Genomic DNA, 9,632 nt, shown 5'->3' on the forward strand with positions numbered 1-9,632 from the left:
GGGGAGGGTGGGGGGTATTTATCTATTTATACATGGGATTGTACATAGTCTTGTGGGGCATGGGGGAGCCGGCTGGAGGTGAGAACCCTCCCCTCTCCCCCCACCCCCGGGGAGAGCAAATGTAAAACTACTAATTTTTGTGCTTTATATATTCTATATAAATATATCTATTTTCTTTTTACAAAACCAGTTTATAAATGGTAGGGGGGTATGGGGTGGACACATGGAGCTCCCCTTGTGGGGGGGCCCCCTCCATTACCCAACCTACCACCCTTTCTTCACCCCTTCTCCCCACCCCCCTGGCTGTGACTGCTGTAAGGTGGGGATATAGAGGCTGGGCGATTCCCACCCCCTCTTGTATAGTTGGACTATGGTATAACGCACAAAAGTGAGCTGGCCCCAGGGGGAGCCAGAGGGTGATGGGTCCCTTGCCTCCCTTCTTCCTCCCCTTTCTGCCCAAGCTTGTGCTGCAGTTGAACCTCTTCCTGGTGGCAGGGGTAGGTAGTAGGTAGTTAAGGCCCCACATCCCTCTCTAGTAGGGAACCATGGGGATGAAGATGAAGCTTATATGCAGTTCTCTCTTAGGGGCTGTGGGCAAAGGGCATTTTGTAATTACTATTTTTAAGAATCAAATGTCTGGAGTGTGTAGGGGTGGGCTTGGTGGCAGTGGATGGGCAGACCTGCTGGAGGGAGAGCACGGTTGGTCGCTGTTGTGATTTTAGGTTTGTTTTTGTTTTGTTTTTGAATTTAGGGGGGTTGTGGATTGATGGGGGTATGGAGTTTTTTGTTTTGTTTTGTTTTTTTAAGCTGCTTCCTCAACTGTTTCAAGCTGCAAATGTTTTAAGAGAATAACAACATCCACCCACCCACCTCTCCCCCCTGCTTCCCCTACCCCACAGAAACCACTGTAATTAAATCAGACAGTGAGGAAACTGGGCTACAGCCCCCAAAGCCACAACCATTGGATGTTCCTTTTCCAAGAGCAAAAGGTCTCAGCTACAGGGAGGGGGAGATTGGCTCCTTTGATTCAGACCCTGATTGGGTCTTGAGCCTTGGGACTGGGAAAAGGGAATGGGGCAGACTTTGTAAGCATATGCTTAGGTATCCGATAGTCCTGTAGAATTTAGTGAAGAAACCTTATACAGTTTTTAATTTTTATATAAACTATAACTCAGTCCCAAGCTACAAGGTTGGAATTTTGGTTGTTGATTTTTTTTTTTTTTAAGTACCCCGCCTGTATAATTGCATCAGAATCCCTCTCCCTCCCCCCGTGTTTGTATTTTGGGTTGGTTTACACTTGCACATATTAAATTTTCAGTTTTCCCCTTTACAGTCTTCTCCCCTTGCCTCCAGGACCCTCCCCCTTTTTAAAAAATAAATCGCTGACAAGTGTGAATCCCGTGAAGACTTTATTTTGTGTTGTGTGTATCCTGTACAGCAAGGTTTGTCCTTAACAACGGATGAAATGATTCCCTTTTTTAAAGCGCCCTTTCCTTCCACCCTCAGTGCCCCTGTCCTTGGCATGTTTTGTATCAGCGATCATTCTGAAATGTACATAATTTATGTTGCAAGAGGCAAAGGGCAAGTTTTGGATTTTGCTTCTTTCAAGTTTGTTTTTAAACAACAAATAAAAACAAAAAACAAAAAGAACATTTTAAATACAAGCGGCTCCGTCCCATCACCCTCGCCATCAGCCAGCTCCTTGAGGCCCAGGGATTCTGGGGAGGGAGGTTCCCAAGGCGAGGCCACGCCGGAAGGGTGGGCTCAGCACCTATGACGTATGACGTCAGGGGCGGAAGTGGTATCCAGAGCCCGGTGTGGGGCGGGACCTACCCAGCCAGCTTCCTAAAAACGAGCGGGCCAAGCTGGTTCCTCTTTGCAATGGAGACGGTGAGGAACACAGAAGGGCTGCGGGGGGCGCTGTAGAGTCTGAGACACCCCCCACCCCCATTAGGGCACCAGAAAGACCGGGCGGGGGCTGATGCTGGTCGGGAGCGAACGACAAGAAGTTAGATGTCTGTCTTGTCCGGTGACCCTGTCCTTTCGCGCCTTCGCGGAGCACATCTAGGACAGGGCCGCGCGGCTGGTGCTTTCAGGCTGAGAGCAGGCATTCTGTAGTTTCCTCCTGGAATCTAGGTCTCCTTTCTTAGCACGATAAGCCCTACAGGATTTCCCATTAGAAAACTGGATTATGACCCTGTTTCCCTGCGGGAGAAGGGGTTATTGCAGGGATTCTTACTTACAGGGACACCTGCCCATCCTCCCCGTTGTTTGTGAACTCTTCAGGACTTGACAGGGATCTCTGAAAGACTTTCATGCTTCCTTGTGTCCAGCGAGTTCACATTCCCTTAAGGCCAAGGGACGATGACTCTTCAGAAGACGAAATCTATCCTGTGAGTCGTACTCGATTCAACCGCACCTAACAACGGCAACATCCGTGTTAGAGGATGATACGCCCCTGGATAAGTTTAGGCCATACCCAATTATAAAGTGATTCTAAGTAGGCAGGCATATTGACAGAACTCATTCTTGGTGAGAAGCCATTGGTCAGTTGTGACAAATTGCTGTCACCCTCCCAGGGATGCTACAGGTTGCCTGCTATAAATTTAATCCCCGTCTAGGACCTTTTTATGGAAGCAGGAGCGGCATCCACTTCCGAAATGGCTTGCCTCCGGAAACTCTTATGTACAAACAGTGCTCAGGCTGTTTGTTCATAGGGTCGCTATGAGTCGTCTACGACTCGACGGCATCAAACAACAAGGGCCTTTTTATAGAACTCCCATCTAGTTACTTCTCTACTTTTAACTCTGTTTTCTGTTAGGCAGTCACTCTTCCTGTGTTGGTTTTATCATCTGCTACCGTAGATGTAGCTGCTGGCTCACCTTCCCTTGGATTAATTTATACTCTGAATATTCCATTGCTGGACCCTTTCTCTCTCTGCAGAGAGGCTATGTCCCCCAGCTTAAAAAGAAGAAGAAGAAAAAACCACAAAACCCCAAGTGACCAAAGTTTTGAAGTAATTTGTGATTGTTCACTCAGGGGATGAGTAAATTGCAAAAGAGAATTTTCAGTCAGAATGAATAAAGGATCTGATTCCATTGCATTCAATAACTATTAGCATTGTTTACTTGTAAATGCAAGAGAAAGAAAACCCCTGTGATGGCCTAGTGGGTAAGGAGTTGTGTTATCAGTGAGTTGAGTTGTTGCTTTGAAAATACTCAGTCTCTTTGGAGTGGAGGTGAGGGCAAGCCAGTCATACTGTTATATAAGATAGATGCTGTAATCAAGATTAAAACAAGGGGCTGTGAAAACATGGAGGAGGGAGACCTTGGTTGAGAGAACAGTGTGAACAAGGGCATAGAAATTGGAATTTGTAAAGAAAAACTGAGGGTAAACCAGTAACTGGAGATTTGCCTTTTAGTCTGGAGAGTAAGATGAAGTCAGGTTGAAAGTATTAATACCATGCTAAGTTTGAACTTTATTTCCTAGGAAGGAGGCCTATTGGAAGTTTATGAGCAAGGCAGTGAATGTACTTTAGGAATATTAACAGCTTAATGGTTTTCTATCCATGGATTGAACTACTTTAGAAAGTAGTTCATTGTTGAAGATGGAAGTCCCTTCTTTAACATCTGTAAGCAGTGATGATAATGTTAGCAATGCCGCAAGTCCATCTTTCTCCTTTCCACTTTGGTAGACATGAAGCATTATTAACATTTTAGCATAGCATATGGATGTTAAGAGAGTAAAGGAATCAAAGCTGTAATTGCAGGCACCTGGGAAGATAGCTATGCCAAAAGCAGAAATGGGAACCACAGTAGGAACAGCATTGGAGAGACAGATAGTGTTTCCTATTGATGCATTTGAAGAGTCTTTGTGACATCTGTGCTTGGAAATACGGATCAGGAGTTAGGACAAATTAAAAGGCAGTGTGTCTCTAATAACAGTTTATATTTGTACTCTGCAGTTATGCTTTCATAGGCCCCTTATGCTATTAAAAGTAGAAAGGAATTAACATGATTATTACACTTTTGTGAAGAAACAGAAAAATAAAGTCACATGTTCAGTTGTGTTTCTCATGTTAATATCAGTATCTGTATCCCTGTTTAGCTATGTGTATCTTTCCTCTCTCTGTAGTTTTAGGTCTATCTGTTCATCATGTGAATCATTAACATTAATTTGGAAATTTAAAAAACCAAACTTAGAGAATCACATGCAAAAACCTTGGCTAGATGCTAGGAGAGATCACAAGAAGTATATAACCAGGCTTCAAGGAATTTATAATGATTGTATAAATTATGAACAAAATAACTGTAGCATCATTCAGTATTTAAGTATCTTATGGTGAGTGCCATAATATATATGAAATAGCCAGTTGCTGTGCCTTTGTGAGCCTGTTACACAACATATCTTTTTATACTGCTGAACAGATTTCTCTCAAAAGCAATGAGGTTGTTGTTCCAATAGCCTTGCCAAAATAGCCAAAATACTGGGCCAAGCTGATAGACTTACACAACCAAGAGAGAAGCGAGGGCTATTACTTCCCCTTTCCACCTTGCCCATTAGAGGAGGGAAGTTTAGGGCTGTCCTGCCAAATTAACCCTGTTTGCCAGCCTCACATGTTCAAGCTAAGGCCATGTGTGTATGTATAAATCCAGAAATGACAAGGTATTACTACTATCCTGCTACTACAGTAGTTCCAGATACTCCTTATAGCATGGTTTAAAGCTAGTTTTGAGAATTACCACATTTTTTACATAGGTAATTTACACTCTCTTTTCCAACCTGCAAACCTCAGCATGTTATTTTCACAAGTACACTTAAAAAACACATTTAAATGCCATTTAAAAAAAATGTAGCTGATTTTCTGATCACATGAAAACTTCACTTAAGGTAGGTACTGATTTTATATTACTTGACATTTATACCAAAATATTTAGTGCTATATCAGATGTTGAGCCAATGCTAGATACATTATTAAATTATTAGAAGCACACAGATTTGATTATTTTACAATTACTGGGTATTGCCAAGCTGTATGGTTTCTTGACCATGGCTTAAACACTTACTATGTAATTATGATGAATAGTAACATTTTTTGATTATTTTTATTATGTGTAAGGGTTTAAAGAAACTAAATTGAGTGATATGATCTGCCTGTAATAGGAAAGACAGATGTACAAGGCCAAAATGCACTTAGGAAAATGTCACGAAACTTGTGACAGCTGTGTGGGCACACTGTGCTAGAACTTTTCATGTGATTTTATTATTTCTATGCATTAGTGTATGGGTGCATTCTTCATATGGGAGCATTATTCGTACAGTGATTGGGGGATAGGAGAGGTAGACAGGGAACAGTTTTCAGAGCAAATGGAAAGCTGTTCATGCCAGTGGATGAAATTTGTCATGATCACTTCTGGATTCCTAGATAAGAGTGATATTTCTCAGTATTTTCACTCAGAGGAGCGGGAAAATGGCTCTGAATATTTATCTGCAATTAGAGCAAGAAATTTGGAAAACCAGCATCCACTGGGCTATAGCAGCAGCCTTTGGCTCATAACGGTGCTGAGAGGATTCAGACCCCCAATTTCAGAACATTTTTGCTCCCTCCCTCCCTCCTCAGTTTTTAGGTTTTTACTGCCTGACTGTGTCATCAGGTGAGATCTCAGTGGTAAGGGAAAGGGAAACTCATCCTGTGAATTTGGAGGAAAAGCAATATTGTCTCTCTGTTTTCTCTGTTTTGATATGGTAGGTCTGGGAAAATATTGTGGGGTCGACCCTAAGCTCATATTTTCTAGTTTTCACTTTTAAAATCTGATGTTTCATTAGAAAAGCAATGTTGTACATTAAAGAGTAAGAATATGAGCTGTGAAACCAGACAAATCTCTGTTCAAAACCGTATTTCATCCCTTTCCAGCCATAAGACCTTCGGCAGGTTTTTTAATGCCTCTTGAACCTTGATTTCCTAATTTGATAATATGTGTCTCAAGGCTGTAAGGAACAACAAGTTTGTGAAGGGGTTTGTGCTTTAGAAGTACACCAGCTTCCCCCCCCCCCCGCCCCAGTGTTGCTTGTCTAAAATGCACAGAGCTGGGTTAAGCTGAATCTCTGTTTCTCTTGTGTCTCCAGGTCACTTCTTCTGATAGCTCCCTAGCTTTGGAAAGTGAACATCCTCAAGGTAAGTTCACTGAAGAAAGGAGACTGTGTATATAGTCAGACCCTAGCTTGTTTTCAGCAGTTCTCTTAGGTTTAAAAACCAAACCAATTTTTATCAAGTCAGCTCTGACATATAGCAGTGTCATGTATGTCCCGGTAAAGCTACTCTGCAGAATTTTTAGAAGCTAATTTTTCAGGAATAAATCTCTTGACTTCTCTTCTGAGACACCTCTGTGTAGATCTGAAACCTTCAGCCTTTCATTTAACAACTAAGTGCATTAATTAACTAAGGATACCCTTAGGAAGATCAAAGCTGGCCCAGATGATGTGCCAAACAATACAAATTAGGAACGATAGACAAGGTAATTTATGAGTAAATCAGGGGCAGAGTGGAGATTATTAAAGTTACCTTCAATTATAAAAACTACTTGAGAGAAACTTCTGAAGTTCAAAGAAAATATGAATTCTCTTGTTTAAAACACAATTGTGGGTGTCTAGTTAGAGATGGTGGATTGAATACATGCATCTCCTTTTCTTCCATCTTGAAACCATCATAATTTCTCACTGCAATTTTTTTAAAAGAGTAGGGAAAACAAAAAAAAATTTTAAAAAAATAGGAAAAACTAGAGGAGACATTAGCAACAAATTTTAGAAGCTGAAAAGGGTACAGAAAAGTAGGAAATTACTTAGTAGAGGTCAGAGAAGCACGTTATAATCCAACAGTGGGAAAGCCAAGAAGCACTGAAGATCTAAGATGCAGATTCCTTATCCCATGTAATGCAGAAAATACTAAAAAATGTAAAAATTGAAAGTTCTGTAAGTTACTCATAGCCAACAACTTGCTTAGAGCATCTAATGGAGCATTAAATCCTCCAGTATGAAAATATTAATTGAATCTTCCTGGAAACCATGGACCACCAGCCATCTAAAGAAAGCCTCTAAAAATGAAATGCAGTGACCAAACTGCCACTCTTTCCCAAAAGAAACAAGGGGAGTGGGGAGCAAAGAAGATAACTCGTTAACGTTAATCCTACTCATCTGATAAAAGAATATGTTTCCGAGTCTGGAGCTGAACTCACCCCTGTGGCTCAGCTTTCAGCCAAATGATGTCTCTCTCTCTTTGCTGTAAAGTCAGAACCAAATCGCAGGTGACCTTCCATTGGGTTTCTGAGACTGTGATTGCACAGGAGATTTGCCCATCTTTCTTCATCTTTGCTGCTGGTGGCTTCAAACTGCCAAAGAGGAGCAACCTTTGAGTTACCAGCACAACAATCCTGTAAGGTGAATAGTAATACCAGGGAAGTACTTATTTCTTAGAACTGTGAGCCCTACCAAATTAAAAAACATAGCATTTGACCACAGAGAAAGCTCAGAAGACAACAAGGAATAGGAAAGCAGAATTAATACAAATGGGAAACATAGGGAGAAAGATGGAAAAGTGCTCTTAGAGTGCCAGGATTATAACCAGGGCCACAAAACAAAATGTGAAAACCAATCACAAGAAAAAGTTTAAAAGTCATATATGTTGTTGTTGTTGTATGAGTTGCAGGCGACTCATAGTGACTCTTATGAAGGAGAGTCCTAAACACTTGTGTGTCTTTCATCTTCTCTCCAGGTTCATAGGGTTTCCGGAGGCAAGCTATTACGGAAGTGGATGCCACTCCTGCTTCCAAGCTTGTTTTAATCGGGGAGCTCTACCCCACTCTCTGTCCGCACTAGGTAACCAACCATTAATGCATTTGACACATTAGTGTCACAGTGTTCAGCCTCACAGCAAGCACAGGTTACTGTGGACACACCAGGGCTATACAACCTAGAGGAATGTTTGGACAAAAACAATGAAAGACAGGCCCGAGGGCCACAGATTAAAAGTCACCCATTTTTGGCTTGGTAGCATTGCTTTCTGTCCACTGGGCTAAGAGTTGTTAAGCGCTGTCGAGTCGCAGCCAACTCATAGCAACCCTATGAAGGAGAGTCCTCAACGCTTGAAAAGTCATATGTACACAAGAAAAAAAGTCATATGCTTGCATCATGAAACAAATACAGGCTAGAGTGGGGGCGGGAGGGGGAGGATTTTCAGAAAACAAAAAGGAGCCCTTGGAAAATAAAAGAATAATAGCAAAAAATTTAAACTTAGTCTGTGGAAAGCTCCCAGAGAGTAAAGTTAAACATCAAAATGATGGAAAATAAAAGAAAATGTATTTAGCAAAACAAACAACCTTAAACGAACTGGCTGGAATGGAAAACCAGTTTGCTTTGTAAACTCACTCAGAACAGAATTTAAAAAACAAAGGAGAAATCTGTCTAGGAGGTCCAGTATCTGGATAATAGGAGTTACAGAAAGATAAAAATGAAAACACTGAGGGGAGGAAATAATCCAAAAACATTCCTGGAACTGAAGGAAATGGGTTTTCACATTGAGTGGATCCATTGAATATTGCACAGTGGATGAAATTTATTCAGCCAGAGCACAATCATTGGAGATTGTAGAACACAGGAAACAAAGAGAAGAGCCTACAAATTTCCAGAGAGAAAAAAACCAAATTACATGCAAAGAATCGTCTTGGACTCTTAATGATACTAGAAGCTAGAAATCATTGGAGCAATGCCTTCAACATTCTACAAGAAATTAAATTCCAACCCAGAATTCTATATCCAACAAAATGATAAAGATGAGAGTACTAGTTGTTGTTGTTATGTGCCGTTGAGTCGCTTGTGACTTATAGCGACCCTGTGTACAACAGCCCTAAACTCTGTCCTGTGTCAATCACACCATCTCTGACACACTCATCCCGATTACCCCAGTCACTGAATCAATCCACCTCATAAATATTCAGACTACAGAGTCTCAAAACATTTACCTTCCATGCACCTGTTCTCAGGAAGCTACTGGAGGATGTGCTCTAACAAACAAGAGTAAAACCAAGAAACATGAAAACATGGGATACAGGGAACAGGAGTGCCAACACAGGAGAGACATGAAATGTGAAAGGAGTCCCCCGGATGGTGCCATAGGAAGAGCTCAGGATGGCACCACTGCATGTCAAGCAGAGCAGCCCAGATCTGAGCAGGTCAGAAGACTCTGGAGAGACTTCTTCAGATAGTTTAAACTGATAGACTACATAATTATTTTGAACTTTTTTGGAGGAGATTTAGATAATTGGTGAAGAGTTTGGGGATTGAATTAGTTACTTCAAGGGAAAACAAAGTTGTGAAAAAGAAGGCAAATGATCAAGTTTACCATTTGGCTTGGTTCTGAAGTATATTTCGTAAAAATGATATGAATAATTGACATGATTAAACTCTTAGACCAACTGACTGGAAGAGATCTATATTTGTTCCCATTTCAAATAAGGGTGACCCAACAGAGTGTGGAAACTATAGAAAAATATCATTGATTTCACATGCAAGCAAGATTCTACTGAAGATTATTCAAAAACGACTGGAACAGCACATCAGCAGAGAACTGCCAGAAATCC

The 9,632-nt window shown here is 41.3% G+C and overlaps 1 protein-coding gene across 1 annotated transcript in view; it reads left to right on the forward strand.

The window, feature by feature from the left end:
* Positions 1-9,632, forward strand: part of KMT2D (lysine (K)-specific methyltransferase 2D) — a 48,001-nt gene that overhangs the window by 32,761 nt on the left and 5,608 nt on the right. The gene's annotated exons all lie outside the window — the stretch shown is intronic.

This window comes from Elephantulus edwardii, unplaced genomic scaffold, assembly GCF_000299155.1.
Source record: "Elephantulus edwardii isolate Elephantulus edwardi_28Jun2011 unplaced genomic scaffold, EleEdw1.0 scaffold00418, whole genome shotgun sequence".
Classification (NCBI taxonomy): domain Eukaryota; kingdom Metazoa; phylum Chordata; class Mammalia; order Macroscelidea; family Macroscelididae; genus Elephantulus; species Elephantulus edwardii.